Source organism: Boleophthalmus pectinirostris, unplaced genomic scaffold, assembly GCF_026225935.1.
Source record: "Boleophthalmus pectinirostris isolate CB_2022bp ecotype Guang Dong unplaced genomic scaffold, ASM2622593v1 HiC_scaffold_15, whole genome shotgun sequence".
NCBI classification, from domain to species: Eukaryota; Metazoa; Chordata; class Actinopteri; order Gobiiformes; family Gobiidae; genus Boleophthalmus; species Boleophthalmus pectinirostris.
The window spans coordinates 6,782,294-6,795,889 of record NW_026571070.1 but is presented as its reverse complement, the minus strand read 5'-3'; the positions used below and the strand labels follow the sequence as shown (position 1 = coordinate 6,795,889).

General features: G+C 40.7%; 1 pseudogene; it reads right to left on the bottom strand.

Moving 5' to 3' along the window:
- Positions 1-1,013: 1,013 nt before the first annotated feature.
- LOC110175541 (polyunsaturated fatty acid lipoxygenase ALOX15B-like) lies at positions 1,014-8,975 on the bottom strand (annotated as a pseudogene).
- Between the last annotated feature and the right edge of the window lie 4,621 nt (positions 8,976-13,596).

The window sequence follows — 13,596 nt, the reverse complement described above, 5'->3', positions numbered from 1 at the left end:
GACCTCATTTCCTAGTGAGCCAGAGAGTTGGAGACGTGTGGAGACACTTTTTAAAATATTCCATCCAGTCCTCGTATTTGCAGAGGTCGCTGGTGCTAGGCTAGTGCATGTCAATGGCCATAGTTATCCTGCCACTAAAAACAGTCTTACCCACTCCACAAACACCCGAAGCAAATCTATTATTACACCAGACTGTCGATGTAAATTTCTGTGTCGATAGAATAATTTTACAAGTAAAACCAATCTTGTATTTGAAGGATTTATGTCTGAGCAGCAGCAGTGAGTTGTACTTCCTGACAGAAAGCTCGGCAGCGGCGGACTGATACATGAGAAAATAGTCCCTCAACATGTGACGATTCATGCGATGCAAGGTTAGACATTTACATCGACAGTCTGATGTTATAATAGATTTTCTTCGGGTGTTTTGTTGAGTGGATAAAACTGTTTTTAGCGACAGGATAACTATGGCCATTGACATGCACTAGTCTAGCACCAGCGACCTCTGCAAATACAAGGATTGGATAGAATTTTTTAAAAGTGTGGAGACACTTTTCTCTCCAACACTCTGGCTCACTAGGAAATGAGGTCCTATGTCCAAAATTCTGTCCCTTTAATATTTCTTATGTCACAGGTGGAATAGAAGGTTACGAAAAGGGCACACAGCATGCACTAAAGTACAAAATATGAAAATCATAAAACCACAGCAAAGAAAACATTAAGACCCGAATAAAAAAAAAAAAAAAAAAGTGATCTAACATTTTATTGAGTTTTAGTTATTAAATAAGTTAACTTTTGAAAATCAAGAAGGAAGTAAGCCATTGACTGTTATTACTTTTTTGCAACTCTAATTTAAACATTACCAGCAATTTGCAGACTGAAAGAAAAGGTAAATCAAGACGAGCACCTTGTCACACACTAGATCAAAAAATAAATAAATAAATAAATAACACTAAGATGTTCTATCTCCATTGAGGCCAGTGTATGCAGCCATTGTGTCCATGGGCAAGACATCTAACAGAGTGGAGGATAAACTGCTGGAAGCATATTTAGGTGAATTTTAACTAAAGAACAAAGATAAACAAGGCTGTAGGTGAACTTTTGGTGAAGCGAATGGTTGGAAAGTGATGAAGATGATTTGAATAATACTAACTTAATTATGGTGGAACATATTCTACCCTTCATATAATTGCATGTAGTGGTTTTGCCCAACTAAGGAACAATCTCAAAGTGACACACTGTTCTCTATCTTCTTTGGGTTCAAATATTCATAAGGCAGTGCTTGCTTTTTATTTCTTTGCTTAATCATCTCCTGCAGATCTCCAAGCTCTTTCTCGAAAACCTTGACCAGTCTCAGTGGAGTTTCTTCTGTAAAATATGAATTGGGGTACTGGCCGAGGGCAACCTAACAAGATGAGACACATTTGACAGTTAAATGTTATTAAAATGTTTGTCAAACATTTGTGACTTTAAGCGTCCCTTACAAAGTCTGAGGACTGTTTGCTGAGCAGATGGAGCACAGCCATGGCGTGTGCAGTGGTGCTGACATCAGGCAGTGTCTTCAGTATGGTGTCCTCAGTCGCGGTGCCCCTCCTGGTTGGAGGAGGCAGCTGTAACGTGGTGGGAAGGTTTGGCATCCAGGCACCAAAGTCAAACTGAAAATATAAAATAGTCAATACAAATTAACCACATCTCACATCTTGGGTTCAGGCATATTGTATTTTCTCTTCCTCTGTCCTTAAATAAAATCATAACCAATCCAGATGGTTCCAAAATTACATTTCTTGAGTTTCTAAGCATCTGGGAAATGCTCAAGTGATATTATGCCTATACTGGTTATCATCACAAGCTTTTTTCCAACATGGATGACATATTGAGAACTTGACCAGATTACAAGTTTTTTTCTTTTTCTTTTTTTGTGACAGACCACACCTGGACAACTGAGGGAATACACAGTGATGTTTAAACCCACCTGTCCACTGTTGACAGCTGCATGTTGTGCTGAACAGGTGAATATCACCATGGTGACAAACTTAAACAGCTCAGGTAAAGTGGACAAACACTGAGGAATTCCTATAAAAATAATGGGAATCATAAAAAGTTTGAAATCTGTTTGTTTGAATCATCGTGTCATGGAATGTCACCTGAACTCTCATTGGAAAGAAAGCCGTGTTCAAATATGTCCTGAATCCACTTCTGCAGTTCAGGGTCTTGTTCCAAGTCGCAATCGTCTCTGTAGTAAAAGCTCAGGACTCCCTCGACAAACCTTTAAATAAAAAGTAAAACATTTCAAAGCTGGGTTCAGACCATGGTGATGGAAAACGCAATGGACGGCTCCATTGGCGTTTAAACGCCTTTGCATTTGAGGGCAGACGCCTCAGACGTGCATCATGGATGCCATGGATGAACATGTTTGAGAATGATGGCAGAGCACGAGAGAAAGTGGCTTTAATTTATTTATTATATAAAACCATCGGCTCGGCGGCTTCTGTTCTGAGTTTGGCTGGCTTATCGCTGGCTCCCTGATCTTTTTCTTTCTTCTCCTTCTTTTGGATAATAATGTTGCTCCATTACTAGAGATTAGTTCCTGATTGTTTGATGCGGTGCATTCAATGCCAATAGTTCAGATTTTTCAACTCTGGCGTCAGACACATGAGGAGAGCAAGGCCTGAAAATGCTCCGCAACAACACACAGACTTTGCATGTAAAATCAACACCCTGATGTGGCCGTCTGAATGCAGCTTAATACAGAGTTTCACTCAAACATAAGTTTAAAATATTAACTGATACAATACAGCATTGATAATCTGCCACACCAGTACCTGTAAATGATGTCCCACAGTTTGAGTCCATCGTCCCTGTAGTGGTAGTTGAGCACAGACTCCACCCCTCTGTCTGTGATGTCGTCAGGGAGACAGAGGGAGCGGTAGGTCAAAGTGGAACAAAGATCTCTGCAGGATGGTTTTCATTCCCTCTCCACCTGAAGACGTGTACTAAAGCAGATGAGCACATGAACACTGTCACATCACTGTTATAACCCTACAGAGTTATGGTTTATATTACCAGTGTGAAGTCCCCTTTGTCTGAAAGAAGCAACTGTCTGGCCAGCACGTTGATGTGGAAAGTGTATCGGGTGTGAGGCATCAAAAGCTGAGGAGAAAATGCTTTGTAACAAATCTCATGAAATGTAAATGTTGCTGTTTACAAAGTTGTTTAAGAAAGCTTGACGTATATTTACCATGACATTTCTAGGACTCTGATCTTTGGACTTAAATATTTTAGAATTAAATGAACTGTTGATTGGGTACTGAACTATGCTTCTTCTTTTCACAAGGTTTTAAATATATTTTATACAGAAAAAGTCTGAGTAGCTAAACTGGACCAGTCACAGCCAATATTCAGATTCGCAATATTCAGCAATAGAACAGTGTTAACAAAATCAGCCCAAGATGGTGAGTGTGTCTGTTCACTCATTTTCCACTGCACCCAGTTCTGTTATAATACAAACAGATCTGAAAATCGACTTGTGTCTCTGAAGTTGGTTTTGCTCTGCCACAAGAGGTAGAAAAAAAGTCTCATCAACCATTTGGGTCTGCACATAATGAAGAGAATGAATTGATATGCCAATTCTTTTTCGTTTCTAGACTTTGTCTGTAATAACAAAGAGGCTATGGCCAGCCAAATGTATTGTTTGTTAATGTTGCTGTGTCAACACAAAAGTAACTGCCTGCAGTGTGTTGATGTACCTTGTAAAGAGGATGGACCATGGGCAGGTTCCTGAGTAAAGACAGTGCAAAAACTTCGGCCAACAAGTGAGTGCGCAGCAGGTGGACGTTCAGCTCGTGCTCATTAAAATAAGCACTTCTCACGAAGGTCTTGGCCAGTAACCAGTCGTACTCCGAGTCAGTGGGGCGGAAGATGGGGTTGTCAACAGCAGGTCTCTGTTTGAGCTGTGGAGACATTTGGTTATGTTCAGACTAGAGGCCAAGATTAGTTTGTTAATCGATCGTATTATTTTCCAAATTTTAAGTATTTCCATTGATCACTAGGGTCTTAAACATAGACTGTATAGAACGCTGTGTTCAGACCGCCTTGAGTGTTCAGGCATCGGATGCTCTGTTTGCGGATTCATTAACCTGAAGAAGGAGAAGGAAGAGAAAGACCTGGAAGCTGGTGATAAAACAGGTCAAACATGGAACGCCTCTGAATTATGCCATGGACCCAGACACACGGCCACCAAGCCAGTCGCCTCTGCTCATGGTTTTATGTAAGTAATACACTAAAGCCACTCTCTCTCCTCTTCGGCCATCATTCACAAAGAGACCAGGAAAACAAAACAGCCAAAAAGCACTCGCCGACCACAACAAACACCCTGCACGATGTTTGTCCACGGCGTCCAAGACAAATGTCGGAGCTGTCTGCCTCAAATGCGTCCAACCAGAGGTGTCCAGCGTGTTTTTCGACGCTGTGGTCTGAACTCAGCTTAAGTGAGAGTGACGTCACCCATAGCGTTTGGCTCCAGTCACATGAAGCTCAAGAGGCTAGCTTAGGTTAAAAGAGTTTGAAGCCGAGTTTGAAATTAGGAATATGAATTTGTTTACGGACAAAACTGTGACATAAAAACTCCAGGAAAATGTAGAGTGGGTTAAAACGAACGAGGCTCACTGCAGCAGTTGCAGAGAGAGAGGTGACAATTTTTCAATGTAAAGTCAATTAGCCTCAGAGTCAATGCAGCTGGAAACACCCCCATACAGAATTCCTATTTTGAATGCGGTGGCCAGCTCGATGGCATGTCCATTTATATACATATACAGTCTATGGTCTTAACGATTTTCAATCAGTTGAAAAATGAATGATGATCTTCTTAGCCCGAGGTGGTCAGGTACCGTTAAGACCCTAATCTAGTCCTGAGGAGTGATCGTAATCATAGTCAACATTCATGACAACACATATTCTGAATGTAATTAATGAGATGATTAAATTAAAGTCGACTTTCAAAGGTTCATGTTTGACCTGGATGGCGATGGGCTTCAGTTCTCCCTCTGGAGTTTGCTGGAGGAGGACCAGAGGAGCCGCCAGATGCTGTCTTTTACCATGAATGACATTTGTCTTCACTCCATCCAAAACTCTATAGTCACACAAGAAGATGTTTCCTTTCTACATAAAAGTAAAGACGCTGGGTTATAAGAAGTGTGAGAGATGTGGCCATACACACATACACACAACCTATACACCACCAGTTAAAAGTCTGGACAGAGTTTTAATGTAGAAAATGGTAAATGCACATTGATAATAATAATAATAATAATAATAATAATAATAATAATAATAATAATAATACATTTATAAATTAATAAAAATCATACATTGAAAAAGGTGTCTCCAAACTTTTGACTGTTTGTGTATATGAAATGCAACAATCCATTCTATAGTTTTATCTCAGTTACTTAAAGGTGCACCCTGTAACTTTTTCTTGTGGAGGGTCTCCATGGAGATATTACTGTTGTGCCTTAATTATTTCACAGTATGGAAATAAACTTGGTAATCACAATGGAGACAGGGTAATGGTCAGATCTACGGAGAAGCAAACCTGCGTATGGTAAGAATTCGAGCTTTTAAGATATTTTTTGAGCTATAAAACACTATATATATATATATATATATATATATATATATATATATATATATATATATATATATATTATTGCAATTGAGCACATGCAAGGGAGATATGATTAATAACCTACTGTGGAACATTCCAGGCAAAGAAATAACATCTCCATGGAGACAAGCAAGCAGGCAGTCCACCTTAGAAGTTACATTGTGCACCTTCATACGTAAAAACAAAACCAGAAACAGTTGTGGTACCTGCATCTCCTGAGTAAGAGTTCCAGCTCCGTGCAGAAAGAGCATGCTGTCAGTGACGGGGAGGTTTGGGGGCAAAGACGTGCAGCGCCGGATCAACATGGGGTTGAGTCCATTGAGAAACTGGTATCCAAAGAACGCATCGTCCTTCCAGTGTTTCTGCACATACTCTGAAACAGCACGCAGCATTTGTACAGTGATGAACTTAGCTGTGTTGTCATGTGTACAAAATAAAACACAGTATTTTCCGGGCTATTAGGTGCTCTGGATTATAAGGCGCACTGTCACTAAATGGTCTATTTTCGAACTTTTTTCACAAATGGCGTGTAGGGAGGGTCTGTCTGGGACCGCTGGATTGTGTTCGCAGTGACTCAGTTGTTCAGTTGTGTCTAGAAGTAGCACATTGCACTTGTTTTTTCGGCTCATTCCTCCGTTCCGTTCCGTTCCTCGTCGGCGTGGAGTGGTGAGTGTGTCTGCGGGTGTTTTTCGCTGCGTGGTCGCTGTCTGCTCCGTGCGTGTTTGCGAGCGTTGCGGTTGGTGCGACTCTGTAGTTTACTGAAGTCGTGCTGGGACACTCGAGTGGATTCGTGTATAGGGCGCTCTGGATTGTGGGTCGTTTTTTGATGGGGTTGGATGCTTAAGAGCGCGCCTAATAGCCCCGAAAAATACGGTAATAATATTTAAAAAACAATAAACAAAACAAATAGCACAAGAGTCACTTATGACATTATTCTAGTGGTACTTTACCTGACACAGAATTTCGATGATGGCGAAATACTTTATAAATTAGCATTAAAACTCTTCCAGTTATCTTTACAACTACTCAGATGTGACAGCTTAATTTCTATCATTCTAGAAGAAAAGAAATAAATACATACATATGTGACATATGAGACATAAGTAGATTAAATCAAATTCAGATGTAATGTAGTACCCTTCAACTGCTGTCAAACCGAACTGTGCACCTTTTGTGAAGGAGAACTGCACTTCACAGGGCAGACACAGCGGGTTTTCTACGGCGATACAGTGAGGCAGACCGTCCTTATACACATCCCAGCTGGAATATAAACACACACAGGACAGACAGAAAGAAACCATCTTTATTTCACACACTGAAAAAAAAAATAAGGTCGCTGGATTTGCGCAAAAAAAGTTATGGGAAGCGGTTGCATGCAATAAAATTATGTTTAGGCTTTGAAACTTATTATTTCGATCCCCCCCACACATATTTTTCTCAGAACATGAACGTCACTTTTTCAGTTTGATGAAATTTGATCAAATCATACTGAATATGCATATTTATCCTATGTTACCTTATCGTGAAATGTATAAGCATGTATAATTCAATTCAAACTGTCTTTAGTTTTCCACAGTTCTGTATTGTCTTAAACAGAATCAAACACACAGAGAGCACAAGTACAGAGACACACAGTTTGGAGCTGGACAGTGTGAAGATTTATTCCAGTGAAGACGCTCTTGTCTCTGCCTGTGGACACAAGAATAACACATGATGATCACATTCTGATGATCTACTCTGTTGTACATGTTTAAATACACTTAAAGCTCTTATTACTACAATAATGGACCAGAACAGAATCACAAGCGCATTTAGAACTCTATCTGCAGAAACAAAACTCACCATGTGCTGCTTTTCTTCCTCTAACAGGTAGGGCATCTGCTCCTCCTCTGTAACTGTCCTGTGTCCTGCTACATTTGAGTTTTCCCTCCCAAAGTTTTGGGGAGGAGAATTCGATTATAATAAAGTCATGTTTCCTCAACCTGATTAAAACATGCAGGTCTAACACTGGCCACAATTAAGCGACCTTTATAAGATTTAAACATGCTGGACAGAGAAACGTAAAAAAAAAAGTCATGTTATTGTTGTCAAATTTGTTTTTGCATGTACATTGTGCTCACCAGTACTGCTTCCTCCTTTCCTGTAATTCCATCTCTCGTGTGTATTTCCCAATGAGACTGTGATCTTGTGCTACTACCAGAGCTTAAAAAACAACACATTCATCTTCATTCAGAGAGCAGCTTTAAAATACAACACTGAAAATAAACTCGTTATGACCAACCTGTGCCCTCTCTGAAGCGGTGGATTTCTTCATCCTTAATCCACTGATGAATGGGGAATGTGTAAATGTCCTTTTCAGGGGATGTCACTTTAACTTTGTCAACAAACCAGCGAACTTCGGGAAGCAAAACTGTCTTCATTTTCTCTAGTTCAATCAGCACTAGTTTCCCAACGGATCTGGAACATCTCACAGTGTAGGTGGACTCCTGCTCCAAAGGAAATGGTCAGAAACATAAGAGTTATCTGAATGCATTAGCGTTTGATTGGCTTGTTGTGGTCTTTGTCCAAGGGTTCAAAATGCTTCTGTAAACAGATGGTGGATTATATCAGGGTCTACTGGAAATTGTTGAAACTTTCTCTATGTTGAACCACTCCTGGACAAATGTACCATGTTTCCCTGTATCTTATGTAAGAAAAAGTGTGCTTATTGTCCCCAAATGTGTCCTCTGCATTCTTCAAAGCAGCTGCATGGGGTAACCTGTCAGAAGCAGTGGGCACCTCAGGGAGACACACACAGTGAGAAACATGCAAACTCAGCACAGAAAGGCCCGGAAGTCAAACCTGTAACCTTCTCATGGCTGTTTTTAATCAGGCTGTTGGTAAATTCAGTAACATGCCCTGTCCCGACCAAATAAACCTTTAACACACGGGCGCGGTGAGTGATTTGTTTGCATTGGTTGGAGCAGGATTTGATTGTCTGTTGTAGCCACAGCTGCCCTGAAGAAGACTGGTTAGAATCAAGGTGGCCAGTCTGTGCCATGTGTCAGTTAGCAGTTAAGTCATAGAAAAGTCCCACAAGAGGAACACAGACTTACCTTAGCAGCTGTGCCATGCAGCCGGGTGCGTTTGCTCTCCCCGTCCTCTCCCACCAGCTTTATGTACACTTTACTCCAGCTACGATCAAAATAACAGTCTCCTGTACTGATGTTGACTTTGTACACCACTTTCTTCATTATTCGTGAGAACTAAATTAAAATAACTACAGAAATTCAATAAATCAAGACAGGGTTCAAAAAGAGTGGAAAACAATGTTCCTGCTCCACAGCTGCTGAATAATAACTCAATTAGTTTAATACTTGGTTTTATATATGTCCCCGGGTCCTCCTGGTCTCTGTGAGACATTAACTTTTGAGTTCATTCATTAATCTCTGGTGTGGAGTTTCACTTCCTCCTTCCTGGTGAGATACTGTGAATGCAGAATGGTCAGGTAATGTTTGATCTCTTCAGATTTTGGAAGCTAAGTAAGACGGGGCCTGGTTAGTACTTGGATGGGAGACCAGTGAATACCTGGTGTCACAGTGGGGAAACAGCATCGTGCAAACTGTTGTGTCTTTAAGCAAAACATTTCACCCACCTTGGCGGGAATAAATCTGGTGTTGGTGTTGGTCCCAAGCGCCTATGGCACAGATTGGCAGCCTCATGGCCATCAGTCTGCTCCCACGGCAGCAGTGAATGAATAATGAAATGTAAAGATTTATTTTATTTTTTTTCCCCCAACCCAGATATGCCCCGGGTGCGGTTTGAGCGAGGTGTGAGCCTGAACACTGAAGAGACTGTGTGTCCACAGAGAGACTACAGCGCTCTGACAAACACCTCAAGACATTTTAATCTATACGCAGGATTATCAATAATCTACAAAAACAATGTTATTGTTTATAATAATCATCATGGGCAAGTTCATGCTTTATTTATTCTTTATGCTTCCATTTATTATCTTTGCTGTAGGTTGTTGTTGAATGAGTTCTTTAGCTGTATGAAACCTTAGCCTAGATCACAAGAAAGCATGTTTTAACACATAATTACTCATTAAAAGTAGTATCACTGTATTAAATAGTCCATGTTTCCTGACTTTTGTGTGACCCTTGGCCGACCAACACTGTTTAAAGTTCTGACCCTTCATAAAACCCTCCTAAAAACAAACATAAATATTTAATTTATATTTTAACAGCTCTTGAGCAGTTCGAGAGTTGTTTGTTAGTTTTATTGCCAAACTTTGACTGTGTTTAGCTCTGTCTGTCTTTCACTTCTTTTCAGAAAATCTTAAACATAATTGCCTTAACCTGTAGAGAAATGACTTCTGTTAAAAGTCATACCAGTGATTCAATCTATTGGGACATGATTCTCACTCTGTTTAACCACTGGAAAAAATTAACTTCCTTCTTCCTGCACTATTTTACCCCAGACTGTTAATCATTATTATAAGTTGTAGATGTGCCATTTCACCCTGTTTATATTTTTTCTCACTGGTTTGGACATGAGCAAAGGTAAGAGGTAATTCAGGTAAATCTCAATACAGTGAACAATGACCAAAATCTCTTACTTGCCCAAAATAAAAATAAAAATTTAAAAAAAGTAACAACTGGAGAATCATAGAAACTTGTCTTACAGACTTTAAGTTATTAGAAAATGTAAACAGTTTAATCCTGTCTATACTTAACCCTGATATCAGGTTGTTTTGAATCATTTTTGAGATAAGAGATGAGACAAAAAAAAACTGCCATTTGCTTCGTTTTATTCAGAACTACCCAGAATGCACCAAGTCACCACTGCCCAATTAAACGTGTTGAGTTGGTTAGCCGTTAGCTTTAGCCAGCAGAGCCATTAAAAACACAGCGGCTTTGATTCGCGAGACGCAGTCCTCTACAGTCACTTCACGAGGACGCTCATTTGTTTTGTTTAGACGGCGGCCGCTGCAGGAGAAATGAATCATATGAAAAATGTATGGACCTTAGGAGCAGTGGAATTACCCGCCACACTCTTTCATGACTCATAATATGCAAACAGCTGAGGGGAGCTATAGTCTCCTCTGCATTTACTCGAGCAGGACGGATAATGCACAAAACTAATATTAGTCTGCCACTACGCTCTCAAATCCATCATCGGGACTCACAAACACTTTCTTATTCTATGATGAAATATGGGCTCTGTGTACGGCTCCACATGGCAGTGTCAAATGTACTCTGGAGATGGATAAATGCGGCTTCAGTCGTGTTTAAATGTGCAGCGCAGACTTTTTTTTGAGCTTTCAACTGCGTGTGTCGTTGTCCCCATTTCCAAAGCATAAGTGGGGTTGTGTTTTGCTTCTTTCATGCTTGTTTCATGAAAGATGGTATTATAAATGACACTTCTATGGGGTATTAACCACTAACACATCAAATATTAGATCACCATGTTACCTTTTATTGTTTTGATAACTATGGTCATGAGCTGTGGGTAGTGACCGAAAGGACAAGATCGCGGATACAAGCACTCGAAATGAGTTTCCTCCGCAGGGTGGCTGGGCGCTCCCTTAGAGATAGGGTGAGGAGCTCAGTCACACGGGAGGAGCTCGGAGTAGAGCCGCTGCTCCTCCACGTCGAGAGGAGCCAGTTGAGGTGGCTCGGGCATCTGTTCCGGATGCCTCCTGGGCGCCTCCCTCGGGAGGTGTTCCGGGCATGTCCCGCCGGGAGGAGGCCCTGGGGAAGACCCAGGACACGCTGGAGGGACTATGTCTCTCAGCTGGCCTGGGAACGCCTCGGGGTCCCCCCTGAGGAGCTGGAGGACGTGTCTGGGGTGAAGGAAGTCTGGGAGTCCCTGCTTAGGCTGCTGCCCCCGCGACCCGGCCCCGGATAAGCGGACGAAAATGGATGGATGGATGTTTTGATAACGTTATATTCATGAAAAACAATGTTCAGTAAGCTTCAGTTTCATATTTGACACTTGACTCTCCCCTGTCTTTGCTTCCCCTTCAGAAAACTCAAAAATCTCAAACCTCTTCAGGCATGTTTTTAGACTTGTCCGTCTTCGTTTTTTGGTCGAAATGGTGAAGTTTGTATTAGTTTTGGCTCGGGGTGTAATGATACCCAAGTCTCACGGTACAGTATCGTCATGGTATGAACCTCACGGTACGATATTTATTGCGATATCGTGGGAAAGCTCACAAATACGTATTTAACAAAATCCAAATCTCACGGTACGATATTTATTAACAAAACTGTCTTGACTAGACTTAATCCAAATCCAAAGAACGAAGACTTAAAAGTGTAAGAACTGTTATTTCTTCTTGTAGTCTGCACTGAAATGGAGCAAAGGATCATGGTCTATGTAGTTCCCTCTGTTTTTTTTTTTTTTTTTTTTTAGCTACTGCTGCACCATAACTCTTAATTTAAGCAAAGAGACTTGAAATTCGATATATTGTTATGGTCCATGATGTTACTGTGAGAACTTTGACGATACAACATCACGATATTTCGGTTATTGTTACATCCCTAAGTTTGGGCCTTTCGTCGACACAGAGCCGGTGTTTTGGATGGACGAAAATGGTGTTTTTTGAGAACGGGTTCCAGAGTGGAGAAATCTGAACGCCGGCTTTGTGTTGTCGTGTGGACAAGCAAAACGCAGCTTTTGGAAAACGATGACGTCACGATCCCGTCATCGCCAGAGTCCTCCGATGCAGCGAAGGCTACAGCCCTCGAACTCGCCTCCAGGGACCGCAAGACCGCTGCCGAAATGCGACAGGTGTAGCCTACGGAGCCGCTAACAATGCTAACAACACACACCACGCAGATTACACACACGGATCAATAACAAAGATTACACACGGGTATTTAAACTGTTGGATTTTGAATAAATCTCATCTCAAATCTTATGAATAAAAACGACAACTTATGTTTAACTTTTGCAAAACAAAACAGCGATATTTCTGTGATACATATAAAACAGGCTAAATTACCTTAAAGTTAAAAAATAAAACAGTGATGGGATATGCATTATTAAATATTATAACAGCGCCACATATAGGTGTGGAGTATGTATTACATCGTTTTCACTCAGTGCTCCGTTTTCTTTTGGACGTGAATATTTATTGATCCAGCACGTGTGTGGATGTGATTTTTTTATTTTTTTTTCAGCCCATAAAAAAAAAAAAGGAAAAGAAAAAGAAAAAACATCCAGGAGCTTTGTCGTGTGGACGTAGACTTAGACTTTATTGATCCACAAGGGAAATGACTTGGACACAGCAGCTCACACATCACATTATATCACAATGACATAGAGAAAAAAAAAAAAAAAATAAACATATACAAAACTGGTAATAAACTATCAATACAATGTTTTTGATGAGGGAAGTTTAAGGTCTGAGCGTCACACCGCTACAACTGCAGCTTCCTCATGTCAGTCAAACTTAAATATTTAATGTATATTTTAAGAGCTCTTGAGTCGTTTTAGAGTTGATCTTTTCTCTCGTTTTCTTTTACTTGAGTTTTATTGCCAGACGTCGACTGTGTTTTGCTTTGTCTGTGTTTCACTTGTGGGTTAGGTTTAGGCTCTTTGTTATGTTAATAGTCAGTGTTTAGAAGTGTGAAAGTAGTGTGGTGTGCCCTGAATAATCACATATTTGAGCAGGAATGTTGCAGTTTCCATTGTTTGTTTCTGTCTATTAAAAAGACGAAGATGAAAAGATTTAGTCTAGATGCTTTTTAAAGGCTCTGAGTGCGGAGGAGGGTCAGTAAACACTCTGTTGTAGCAGCAGAAAGTGTCAGCATTTTCAGCAAAATCTTAAACGTAATTGCCTTAACCTATGGTGGTCAAACCAGCGTGTCAAAGCCCGATCTGATCACATCTCAGAGCTCAGCAGGGCCGGGTTTGGGCAGGACTTGGATGGGAGACCACTGGGAAAA